Source organism: Bos javanicus, chromosome 5 (genome assembly GCF_032452875.1).
Source record: "Bos javanicus breed banteng chromosome 5, ARS-OSU_banteng_1.0, whole genome shotgun sequence".
NCBI lineage: Eukaryota > Metazoa > Chordata > Mammalia > Artiodactyla > Bovidae > Bos > Bos javanicus.
Window position 1 is genome coordinate 63,167,005 of NC_083872.1, and position 13,779 is coordinate 63,180,783.

The 13,779-nt window shown below is 41.4% G+C and overlaps 2 non-coding genes across 2 annotated transcripts; both read left to right on the plus strand.

The window, feature by feature from the left end:
• The first annotated feature begins 11,831 nt into the window (after window positions 1-11,831).
• Window positions 11,832-11,903, plus strand: TRNAD-GUC (transfer RNA aspartic acid (anticodon GUC)). Its single transcript has one exon. It is a non-coding gene; the product is annotated as a tRNA-Asp (tRNA).
• A 627-nt stretch (window positions 11,904-12,530) lies between these two features.
• TRNAW-CCA (transfer RNA tryptophan (anticodon CCA)) lies at window positions 12,531-12,602 on the plus strand. Its single transcript has one exon. It is a non-coding gene; the product is annotated as a tRNA-Trp (tRNA).
• The last annotated feature ends 1,177 nt before the right edge of the window (window positions 12,603-13,779 follow it).

Below are 13,779 nucleotides of genomic sequence, written 5' to 3' on the forward strand. Positions count from 1 at the left end.
ATACAAAATTTAAAGTTAAAAAAAAAAATCAATACTGTAATCACTAACCATTTTTCCCAGATAGTTTTCCAGAATGTAACCCAACAGGGATGAGAAACACTGGGAAACAATGGCGAGTGCTTCTGGAGAGGCTTTCTCAAGGGAAAACTTCAAAGGGGGAGTTTGCTGGAGTTGCCTCTCCTCAGGCTCCAACCCTGAAAGTGGCCATAATGCCCAGAGCTGCAACCATGAGGTGACGATCATGAAAATGTTACATTAAAAGTTGACCAAGGCCACCTGCCTTGGCCAGGCTCGGTAATAACCTCTTGCTTGAGTTGTCTCACAATGGTAGGTCCCAATAAGAAATAGGGTGCTGCTGCTGAAAACTAATGGGGAGAATTCAGGAGGACCAAAAGCAGGGAGGAGACGCCAGCCCATAATATGTCTTGAAGCAAAACTAACCTGGAAGAATTCAGGAAGGACCAAAACGAGGGAGGACTCAGGTTCAACCTCTGAGTCAGGAAGATCCTCTGGAGTAGGAACTGGCAACCTGCTCTCCATATTCTCGCCTGGAAAATTCCCATGGACAGAGGAGCCTGGTGGGCTACAGTACATGGTGTCACAGAGAGTCAGAAATGACTGAGCAGCTAAGCACACACATAGAAACTTATTGATCCTTACACACTTAAAAATATTGTCTATATTGGTTGGTTGGTTGATTTTTGGTGGCTTTTTTATGGTTGGTCGCTTTTTAGTGGAAATATACTTTGAAAAAAACATGTAATTTGAAGAAAATGCCATACAAAGAACTAAATTATAGACAAAAGGACCTTCAATATCAACTTTCACATTACACTGACAAAGCTTAAAGTGGCAGAAATCATTATCAGCAGTCAAGCCCAGGTATTCAGACCCCTTTCATTGAATTTATTTGCACTCAATTCAAAGTACTGATTTATGTTTTAATTGTAGACAAAATGTGACTTTCTTAATGTGGGAGACCAGTATTCGATCCCTGGGTTGGGAAGATCCCCTGGAGAAAGGAATGGCTACCCACTCCAGCATTCTTGCCTGGAGAATCCCGTGGACAGAGAAGCCTGGTGGGCTACAGTCCATGGGGTCGCAAAAAGTCGGACACGACTGAGCATCTAACACAACAAAATGGGATTTTCTTCGTTTTAGACCCCAAACACCTGTGCGGAATGCTTTGAGAATGTACGTTATCGGTTTTTTTTAAATACCAGATGCCGACTTTGTTTTTCAAAAATCACTTTCCACACCTATGGTTTCAAAGAGTAAGCCTGCCAAGCTTGTTGGCCTGCGAGTCCTTCCTCTAAGATCCCACACATCTGGTCTGCCGCACCGTCTCTGGGGAGAGCGCCGCGTGAAATGGCCGTGATCTTCCCAGGTTACTGTCTGGCTATACCTCACTGGGACACCAGAGGGCGCGCGGAGGGCTGGCACTTGTTTTTCTTTAAATTCTGAATCAAAGACCGTGCAGAAAACAACAAAAGGCTAGAACGCAGCGGCCAGGAGACAAAGGGACGAAGAAAAAAAGCCTCATGCCCTGTTTTACTGGCGTGGAAATCTGCTTCCTTATCCACCCACCTCCCTCAAGGAACTACATATAAACAACTAACGCTGCAAAATAATGAAATCTTGGACTGACAAGGACAATCAGAGAAGGGATTACTCACCCTAGTTCTAAGAAAGACTATCACCAGGTGTGTGTTTGAGCCTTCTCCTTTGCCTCATCTTAGTGACTACCGGCCCACTCCCCGCCCAAAATATTTCTTGTTTTTCTGCGTTCATGAATAATACACGCACATAGTAGAAAATTCAGGAAATACAGAAAAGAGAAAAAGAGATCAACAACATACTCTAACTTGGATACAATTACTTTGAACATTTTCACATATTCTTTTCCAAACTTTTTTCAATATTTGAAATGCATAGAAAAATAGTGCTCCATGTAATTTTGTGCTGGCTTTCTTCTCTTTTATTATATCATCAACTTCATTTCTATCAATAAATTCTGATAACATAACCTTACTAATCTCATGAGTGAATCACAGAAGAATAAGGAATGTAAGAAGGGCTACAGCTTTTTCTCCAAGATAGCACCTTGAATGTCAAACCCAAGTCGTGCATATGAGGCAAGAATTTTTCTGTTGCTTTGCATTTAGAAGAGGAAACAGGTAAAGACTAAAGCAAAGAAACAGAAACTATTTCATTCCACCCCAAATAATGAACTTGTCCTTCCCAGTTGTCTGAGGATGAGTCCAAAGGGCCAGGGGAGAAAGTGGGTCACCAAGACCCATGGTCCTGCCGGTGGAGCCATTACATGCCTTAAGATCAGACAGATCAATCTGCACAGCTACTAACCAGCAGGTCAGCAGGTGCCCAGTCGACCCGGGGAAAAGTCGGAAACAGCAAGCTCAGTGACCTTGAGTCTTGGGGCCAGGGCTAGCAGGTGTCTTCCTCAGAGATGGGAAAGGAAGCAGAGACCCGTCTGGGCAGATAACCACCAGGGAGGTGATGAAGATCCAATGCCCTGGAACAACCACCCCCCGCTCCTTTTTACACCTAATCACTCAGTCCTCAGATTCCCTAGCAGTAGTACAGCAAGGGGAAAAAAGGGGGGTGGGAGCAGGGGGCAAGAGTGGTATTCTCAGTCCTGGAGCTCTCTGGACCTCTGTCTCCACGTCTGTAGAAGTGAAAGGGAAGAAAAGATCTAAGGTTCCTGCCAGTCCCTCAGAGTCTGTGACTTCTTACCATCCCCAACTGTGCACAAAAATGACAGATGAAGATGGTCCCTGCCTCCTGCAACCCAAAAGCAGCAGCCCTTCTCAGGTGCCACAAGTGGTAAAGAATCTGCCTGCGAATGCAGGAGATACAAGACACACAGGTTCAATCCCTTGTTTAAGAAGATCCCCTGGAGTAGGAAATGGCAACCCACTCCAGTGTTCTTGCCTGAAAAATTCCAAGGACAGTGGAGCCTGGAGGGCTACAGTCCATGAGGTTGCAAAAGAGTCGGACACGACTGAGCATGCATGTATATGTATATACGTATAAATCCCCAAACTCCTTCACAAGTTCTGTGCTTTAGCACTTAGTGTTTCTGCCTTGAAGAAGTGCTGGAAAACATTTCTCCTTTTCTTTCAAAGTTCACCATCCTTTGCACACCCAGCTAGGTTTTTTCCAGGTACCTGAGGCAGAGGTACTCCTTCCTCTGCTGTGATTCCGTACTATTTTGCACATACTTCCATCACTTTCTACCTGTGTAACCATAGCCTTCCTATATCTGTTTCCTTATCTGTAAAAGGGAAGAGTTATTGTACCAAACTCAAAGAATTATAATAGGATTAAATGGTTAACAGATGTAAAGCACTTAAAGCAGAGCCTACACTTATCAAGCCTTAAGAAGCATCGTTACAAACAAAGCTAGTGGAGGTGATGGAATTCCAATTGAGCTATTTCAAATCCTAAAAGATGATGCTGTGAAAGTGCTGCACTGATTATGCCAGCAAATTTAGAAAACTCAGCAGTGGCCACAGGACTGGAAAAGGTCAGTTTTCATTCCAATCCCAAAGAAAGGCAATGCCAAAGAATGCTCAAACTACTGCACAATTGCATTCATCTCACACGCTAGCAAAGTAATGCTCAAAATCCTCCAAGCCAGGCTTCAATAGTACGTGAACCGAGAACTTCCAGATGTTCAAGCTGGTTTTAGAAAAGGCAGAGGAACCAGAAATCAAATTGCCAACATCCGCTGGATCATCGAAAAAAGCAAGAGAGTTCCAGAAAAACATCTATTTCTGCTTTTTTGACTATGCCAAAGCCTTTGACTGTGTGTATCACAATAAACTGTGGAAAATTCTCAAAGAGATGGGAATACCAGACCACCTAACCTGCCTCTTGAGAAATCTGTATGCAGGTTAGGAAGCAACAGTTAGAACTAGACATGGAACAACAGACTGGTTCCAAATAGGAAAAGGAGTACATCAAGGCTGTATATTGTCACCCTGCTTATTTAACTTATATGCAAAGTACATCATGAGAAATGCTGGGCTGGCTGAAGCACAAGCTGGAATCAAGATTGCTGGGAGAAATATCAATAACCTCAGATATGCAGATGACACCACCCTTATGGCAGAAAGTGAAGAAGAAGTAAAGAGCCTCTTGATGAAAGTGAAAGAGGAGAATGAAAAAGTTGGCTTAAAACTCAATATTCAGAAAACTAAGATCATGGCATCCGGTCCCATCACTTCATGGCAAATAGATGGAGAAACAGTGGCAAACTTTATTTTTGGGGGCTCCTAAATCACTGCAGATGGTGACTGCAGCCATGAAATAAAAAGATGCTTACTCCTTGGAAGGAAAGTTATGACCAACCTAGACAGCATATTAAAAGCAGAGACATTACTTTGCCAACAAAGGTCGTCTAGTCAAGGCTATCATTTTTCCAGTGGTCATGTATGAATGTGACCGTTGGACTATAAAGAAAGCTGAGTGCCGAAGAATTGATGCTTTTGAACTGTGGTGTTGGAGAAACTCTTGAGAGTCCCTTGGACTGCAAGGAGACCCAACCAGTCCATCCTAAAGGAAATCAGTCCTGAATGTTCATTGGAAGGACTGATGCTGAAGCTGAAACTCCAGTACTCTGCCCACCTGATGCAAAGAGCTCACTCATTTGAAAAGACCCTGATGCTGGGAAAGATTGAAGGTGAGAGAAGAAGGGGAGGACAGAGGATGAGATGGTTGGATGGCATCACCGACTCAATGGACATGAGTTTGAGTAAACTCCGAGAGTTGGTGATGGACAGGGAGGCTTGGCGTGCTGCAGTCCATGGGGTCGCAGAGTCGGACACGACTGAGTGACTGAGTGACTGAACTGAACACTTACCAGGTTCTCAATGAGCCTTGCCTATGCCTCCACCAGAGCACTTAACAAACTGTATTATAACTGTATCAGTCAAAGGGTCTACCTCCCACATGATCTTAGTTCCTCAAGGTAGGATATGAGTCTTATCCATATGGTTGTCCCCAATGCCTAGCTCCATGCCTGGCACAAAGAATAAAGCAATAAGGGTTGGTTGTGCCTTTTAATATATATTTTTACTTATTTCCCTGCATCTTAGTTGCAGCATGCAAACTCATGTTGAGACCTATGGGATCTTAGTTCCCCAACCAGGGATCTAAGGGTCACCATCCCCATGGGTGTGTTTTTAATGAGAAGGAAAAGGCTGATTGAACTACAGGGGCCACACTTTTGTCTCTCAGTTTTAACTTTGGATTATTGGTTAAATAAATCAGGCCAGGAAAAAGTGAAGTATGCTTTTTTTTCCCCTTAATAATCTAAACATGTACCCATCTAGGTCTGTCTTCCAGACCCAAACCATAAACATTTAACTTTGAATTTTAATGTTTAGGGAGGGTTAATTCTCATATTTGCATGGGAATCTCGGTGATTTAATGTATAAAAATAATGTTTCTGTGAATGAACGATTATAGAATCCAGAAGCTACTCAGAAGCAATTTAGACTCTTCTTTAATTGTGGGAAGGAGGGTAGGGAAGAAGGAAGGTTGAGCAGTGAGTTAGCCCAAGTTCTTATTTACATTACGCCCAAAAGTTGGGTTGAGAAAGTGAGCATAATAGAGAAAAAAGGGAAGAGACATGAGAAACCAGGTCATGCATGCTATGAAACAAAAAAGTTATTAAAGAGAATAAAAATACAAGACACTGACACCCATATATATCACACATATATGTTGCTATTTCCCAAGACATATTTCAGATGTGATATATCTGATAAAAAGACTAGTAGTCAAAATGTACAAAAAACTTTCAACAATTCTATAATAAAACAACCCAATTCTCAAATGGCCAAAGACTTGGATACACAAATAAATCCATGAAAATATGCTCAGCACCATTAATTATGAGGGAAAGGCACATTAAAACTATAGTGAACAGAGGGTCAGGGAGGGTTGCATTAGGAACTTGAGTCTAGCAAATGCAAACTATTATATATAGAATGGATAAACAACAAGGTCTTCTTGTATAGCACAAAGAACAATATTCAATATCCTGTATTAACATAATGGAAAAGAATGTGAAAAAGAGAATAGATATATGTGTATATATAACTGAATTCCTTTGCTGGATACCAGAAACTAATACAACATTGCAAATCAACTATACTTCAATTAAAAAAAAAATTAACATCAGCATCACAAAAAAATTAACTACAGTGAGATCCCACTACACATCTATTGTTGTTGGTGTTAGTCACTCAGTTGTGTCCGACTCTTTGTGACCCCCATGGGCTGTAGCCTGGCAGGTTCCTCTGTCCGTGGGATTCTCCAGGCAAGAATACTGGAGTGGGTTGCCATTTCCTTCTCCAGAAACACGTCTATTAGAAAGGCTCAAATAAAAAATATAATAGCAAGTGCTGGCAAAGATATGAGACAATAAGAACTCTCATATATTGTTGATAGAAATGCAAAATGTTACACCCACTTAGGAAAACAGTTTGGTAGTTTCTTGTGAAGGTAAAACCCTAAGACTCAGCAGTCCCATCTAGGTATTGACCCAAGAGAAATGAATATGCATGTCCACACAAAAACCTGTACACTAATGTCTGTAATAGCTATTTTAATACTAGTTAAAAACTAGAAAAAATGCAAACGTCCACTAACTAGTGAGTGTATAAACAAACATCCATACAATAGAACACTAATCATCAATTTTAAAAAAACTACTGATACACACAACATAGATGACTCTCCAAAGCACAATGCTAAGTGAAAGAAGCTATATTCAAAAGGCTACAAACTGCACAGTTCCATTAATATGACATTCTATAGAAATGAAAATCTGATCAGTGGTGCCTGGGACTGGAGGCAGAGGACTGACTGTAAAGGGCCATAAGGTGACTTTCTGATGAAAGTGATGGAAATTGCCCATAACTTGATTGTAGTGAAAATTCATAGAATGGTATGACTAAAAAATGAATTGTTCTGTTTGTAAATTATACCTCAATAAATTCTAAAAATAATAAATAAATAGTAATGAATCAGAAAAACATCTACATTTGCTTTATTGACTACCCAAGGCCTTTGACTCTGTGGATCACAATAAACTGTGGAAAACTCTTCAAGAGATGGAATACCAGACCACCTGACCTGCCTCCTGAAAAATCTGTATGCAGGTCAAGAAGCAACAGTTAGAACTAGATATGGAACAACAGACTGGTTCCAAATAGGAAAAGGAGTACATCAAGGTTGTATATTGTCATGCTGCTTATTTAACTTATATGCAGAGTACATCATGTGAAATGCTAGGCTGGATGAAGCACAAGCTGGAATCAAGATTGCTGGGAGAAATATCAATAACCTCAGATATGCAGATGACACCACCCTGATGGCAGAAAGTGAAGAAGAACTAAAGAGCCTCTTGATGAAAGTGAAAGAGGAGAGTGAAAAGTTGACTTAAAACTCAACATTCAGAAAACTAAGATCATGGCATCCGGTCCCATCACTTCATGGCAAGTAGACGGGGAAACAGTGGAAACAGTGTCAGACTTTATTTTTTGGGCTCCAAAATCACTGCAGATGGTGACTGCAGCCATGAAATTAAAAGACGCTTTCTCTTTGGAAGGAAAGTTATGACCAACCTAGACAGCATATTAAAAATCAGAGACATCACTTTGCCAACAAAGGTCCATCTAGTCAAAGCTATGGTTTTTCCAGTAGTCATGTATGGATGTAAGAGTTGGACTATAAAGAAAGCTGAGCACCGAAGGTTTGATGCTTTTGAACTGTGGTGTTTCAGAAGACTCTTCAGAGTTCCTTGGACTGCAAGGAGATCCAACCAGTCCATCCTAAGGGAAATCATTCCTGAATATTCATTGGAAGGACTGATGCTGAAGCTGAAACTCCAATACTTTGGCCACCTGATGGGAAGAACTGACTCATTTGAAAAGACCCTGATGCTGGGAAAGATTGAAGGCAGGAGGAGAAGGGGACGACAGAGGGTGAGATGGTTGGATGGCATCACCGATGTAATGGACATGAGTTTGAGTAAACTCCGGCAGTTAGTGATGGACAGGGAGGCCTGGAGTCCATGGGGTTGCAAAGAGTTGGACATGACTGAGCAACTGAACTGAACTGAACTGAATGAATCAGAGGGCAAAGTTCTTATCACAGCCTAAGAGACTTTGTCTCACTCCCACTGGCCTTTCAGCCTTGTCTCTCCTGTGACCTTCCTCATGCTCCCTGGTCACGTCAGCCTTCTTTCAGCCCCTATGCTCACCACATTTCCTCAGTTCCTATAATCTCTGCACATCCAGTTCCACCTACCAAGAAAGCTCTTTCTGCATCTTCTTCTTAAAAACTGTTACATTTGTAATTTTACATTTTTGTTGTTGTTGTCGTTGTAGTTATTCTCTGTCTCAACTATTAAAATGGAAGCTCAGTGAGGTCAGGGTCTGTCTTTGTTCATCACCATATCTCCTGCCCTCCACACTGTGCTGGTACAATGACCGGTACAACGAATATTCAACTATTACATTCAACTGCCTTCTGTATGTCTCAGTCTTAACACATCCCAAACTAAAATGCTTCTTATCCCCCAAAATACTGCTCTACTGGCAGAGTTGCCATGTTGCAGAATTCAAGGAACGATGGCCACAGAGTGTCCAAGGTGGCAAGAATATACAGAAGAACTGTACAGAAAAATCTTCATGACCGAGATAATCACGATGGTGTGATCACTCACCTAGAGCCAGACATCCTGGAATGTGAAGTCAAGTGGGCCTTAGAGAGCATCACTATGAACAAAACTAGTGGAGGTGATGAAATTCCAGTTGAGCTATTTCAATTCCTGAAAGGGGATGATGGCCTGCCTTATTACCAGCTGTGCTCCTGACATTGGACTCTCCATATGGATAGTGTGCTCTGAAGTTGAGTGTTATTCTTCTTGACTTCAATTGACGGTAACTCTATTCTTTCATCAGGCCAAAAATTTTAGAAGTGTCTTTGATTTCTCTTTCACTCTCACACCTCACAGTAACTTTACCAGAAGATTGTATTGGCTCTACCTTCAGATTATATCAGCTCTTTTCACATTCCCGACCACTCCCACCCCAGCCTGAACCACTATCATTACTGCAATAGACCTCTTTGGGCTCCTTGCTGCTTCTCTTGTCCACGATTGAGCTAAGAACCCTTTAAAACATAAACTAGAAATTTCCCTGGTGGTCCAGTGGCTAAGATTCTGTGCTCCCAGTGCAGGGAGCCAGGTTCAGTCCCTGATCAGGGAACTCGATCCTGCATGCTGCAAGTAAATATCCCATATGCCACAACTAAGACCTGGTGCAACCAAGTAAATATTAATTTTTTTAATTAAATAAGTTAAAAAAAAAAAAACATAAACCAGACCATGTCATTTCTCTGTTCAAAGCCCCATAATAGCTCCTTATTTCTCCTCAGAATAAAAGCCAAAGTCTACAATGAACTTTAAGGTCCCAAAGGCTTCCCAGATAGTTATGTAACTACACCTCTTACTTCCCTCAGGTCTGTTCAAATGTTACCTTCTTAAAATGAGGCTTGCTTTGACCATTCTATTTAACTGGCCACTCTCCAAACCCATTTACAGTGCCTTTTTTTTATATTTGCACTCTTGTCACCATCTAATGGGGTCGCAAAGAGTCGGACACGACTGAGCGACTGAACTGAACTGAACATTTATTTATGATCATCATCATTTTTGGTCTGTCCTCCTTCTGTTAGAATATAAGCTCTACAAGAACAAACCTGTTTTTATTCATTAAAACCTTGTGCATCTAAAGCAATGTCAGGGATACTGGAGGCTCAATACTGAATGAATAACTGCAGTGTCTGCTAAGGAAGAGAGATTAGTAAATATTAGCATAGGAATAAGTGTGACATACAAAGTGATAGAAGCTTTTCTCTCCATGACTCATATTTCTTTGTTAATATTCATATATGTGGAACTGTGCAGCAGGGTAAAAACTGCACAAGATTTGCAGTCAAGGTTTGAGTGATTCCTGGCCTCTCACCACTTCCTACCTGTATAACTACACAAGATTCTCTTATTGGAATAAAACACTCGCCGTGTGACCTCATGGGGCTTGTTGGGAAGATAAAATAAATGTGAATAGTTTTGCAAGCTATCCAAACAGTTTAGGAAAGCAATATTCAAAACTTTCAGTAACATCAATTGCCATCACACTGTTAACCTCCAGAGAGTTCTGTGCCGTCTGTACTGCCGGTCCAATTTTGACCTTTACTTTCTTCCAGTGCTGACACTGAGAAACTTCTGAGCTCCCTTACCCTGTTCAGGTTAGTTACCCTCGCTCTTCCTTTCCATTTTAGGAAGATGGACAGCAGGTGTTGAGTTCCCTGCTCCAGGACCTCTGCTGACTCAGGCTGCTTCTTCCTGTCCCTAGGGAGGACAAGAGAGGCGCAGTACAACACATGGGTGGCTCCTGGCATAACGTTAGCTGAGATGGAAAGGATGGTGTCTTTTCTGAAGGTACAAAGATTAAGGCTCTTCTTCCACAGGGTGGAACCCCACGCAAACAGTTCTGGAGACCTGGTTTCCCATTGCCCTGCAGCCCTCCAAGTGAGAGATCTGAGGCAAGTCCCTTCAATCTTAACCGGAAAAGGACATCATCATAGTTATCCAAGTGCCCTTTGGACTTCGCAAGAGTTATTGGAGGGTCAGAAATAGGAGAAGGCCCGGGGACACTGAGTTTTATTGAAGCTCTGGGTGTATTTAAGAGTGAAAGAAAGAAAAAGGTGCCAAAACAGGTTTCAGAAATTGTCATTTTTTTTTAATGTGTTTAAATCCAAAATCACTTTCATCAGATGGAAAACACCATGCAACTTGTGCTCTGTAAAAATATACTAATTCACAGTACAAGGAATGTGTCTTAAGAGACGTAAATTAAAGTTCTAAAATAAAAACTTTAAATCATGTCAGTTTGTAACTATATATTCGCTTATTTAGAGTTACCATCGGAAGTTTGTAGGTGAAGCCCTCTTGATTCTCCTAAGAACGGGGTTGGTCCTGTTTAAGAAAAGGCTCAGGATAATACAAATTAATGTTAGTGTTCTTTCCCAACCCTATGTTTAATCAATGGCACATCCTTGGTTTTGAATTATTTAAATGTATTATTATTTAACCATGTAAGTATTTGTCATTTCCGATTAAATTGTAGATGCCTCAGGAAAAAGACCTAAATACAAGAAAAATCAGCGAATGCAATTTCCTTTGGCCTACGTGAGTCCTTTTGTGTCTCAAAAGCTTACAAACTGTTTGAAGAGACACTGGACCATAGAACAACTCTGACTGCCCAGGACATCTGGCAACCATATGATATTCTTGAACTTCGACTAAAAAAAGAAAATATAAATTTGTGGAAGTAAAGCTCTGCTTCCTAAAACATTATAAATCAACTATACGCCAATAAAGTTAAAATTAAAAAAAAAAAAAAACGCTGCTTCAACTCACGTATTCTTGGTGACTAAAAAACTAAATTATCAAAACAAAAACCTCCCACCAGAAACCTAAATCATCTGGAAAGCATGAAAAATTCCAGCAAACTATGTTCAGCAATTCACCATCATTAAAACTTGAGGCTCATTTTGTTTCATTTATTCTAAATCATTTACTCTTCTCACTGAGAAAAGAGTCCAAGGCGCCTAGAACAGATGTGAGCAGCAATAGAACGACTGTTGGGGGTTTTCACATTTGCAGGTGGTGGCAGAAGAGAGAGAAATATTACTTTAAAGGAACTCTTGTGAGGTACTTAAGAAGCAGCTCCTCGTTAGTATAGTGGTTAGTATCCCCGCCTGTCACGCGGGAGACCGGGGTTCAATTCCCCGACGGGGAGGTTGGTACTTGTTTTTTACTAACCATCACAAATATTTCCCATATTTCAACTGGCCGATACAGCTAACAAATACAACATGCTGTTATTTTCTGTAAGTGCGTCTTTTCAAAATGATAACTTTTAAGCTCACCGTGAAGTAAAAGCCAACACTGAAGGTAAACGCTTTATACTGTTTTCAGAAGGATTAAGTAAATGTTCGGAGAACGCCCGCTGCTCGCTTCCAGCAACAAGCTATCGCTGGGTGGCAAACGCCTGCGCAGTAGCGCCCCGCCAAATTCCAAATGGAGGTCACGAACTCGGCCTACGGAAACAGGAGACGGTAGGGAGAGAGGGCCGAGGCTCCGCCCTTAACCAGGCGGGTTGGAACGGAAACCGCTTACAGAAAAAGGGGAAGGACCAGTTTCCTTTGACCCCGGAGACTCGACTAAATGAGAAACTCCATTCTCCCGCGTCTGTTAATCCCATCCTAGCCTAGGTAGAGGGCTAGCTATGAGGAAAATCTTGCAGCTAAAGGAATCAGTCTCCGATGGAGAAGCAAGGAAAGAATGGAAGGAAAGGCGAGGCGCTCCCGGAAGAGACGCCATTTTACCGGAGTCCTAAGAAACTGCGCGAACTACAGCCCAGCAGGACCTCGTGGCGCAACGGTAGCGCGTCTGACTCCAGATCAGAAGGCTGCGTGTTCGAATCACGTCGGGGTCATGGCCTTTTACTTTTAGGCCTTCTGGTTTCTATGAACTAGATGTATTCAGGCTAGATGTGTTCCCGCCATTTTCTGGAAATACCTTTCATTGCAGGATTACATCTTCCTTGTCCAAATGTTATCCCAGTAATCCTTAGTCTGCAAGAAGACAAAGATTACCTTAGTCTGCCAAAAGACAAGGATCACCTTAAAGGTGGTGGTTTTGGTCTTTTTTTTTTTCACTGTTGAGCCTTGTGAATTCTCTGTCATTGAACATTCATAATGCATAGTGATGTGGTTGTTACTGTTGTGTATTAGTGAGCATATTAGCTGATGGTGGTCCGTAACAGGGAACGTACAATAATACATAAACCGTACGAGCTGTTTTTCCAAAAACAATTTTAGACCTGTTTCCCTTTGGAAAGCAAGTCCAACAAGGTACAATTTCTAACTCTGTGTAATAGTTTACATCAACATGTGCACGCTGTACAGTCTTGCAGGTGAAACTGTGGCACACTACATAATGACTAACCCAAGACCCTGAACCTGGTGAATGACTTCAGATCCCAGTCTTCACTATCTTATGTTAAAGGTTGAAACAAACTATTGAAAAAACTGCCTAGAAGCCGTTGGCCCCAAGTGATACCAATGCATCTTTTATCTTTTCATCAACTAATGCAAGTAGTAATAAATTAGGTACCACTTTCAACTATTAGTCTCATAGCAGGAAGCAAAGCTTACTCATTCACCTTTGTAAGTTCCAGGACTCTTGGTACTGAATAGTGCCTTAGAGGCATGTGTCAAATATCTGTTGTACAAAAAGTAAATGGCAAGACTATGAGAAATTATTCGTTTGGGGGGTTTTTTATTGGGTATATTCCACGCAAGCCCTTGAGTTTTCTTGCTCAGTATTTTGAATATGGCAAATACGAATTTCTTACATTTCAGCCTATTCTAGCATTGGACATCATGTTTTTGTGTAGTCTTTGCTTTCTTTTTTGGTTGGATTGAGATTAGATCATACATTTCAACAGAAATTTATGGACCACTGATACTGCAATGAACATTGAGGAAAAGATTACACCCAGTAAAAGTGATTTTTTGAGCAGCAGAAAAAAAGATACCTTAAGTAACCAAACACCATATTAGCGTGAGTGGCAAAAACAGAGTGGTGTGAGGGTGCTAAAATATGGACAT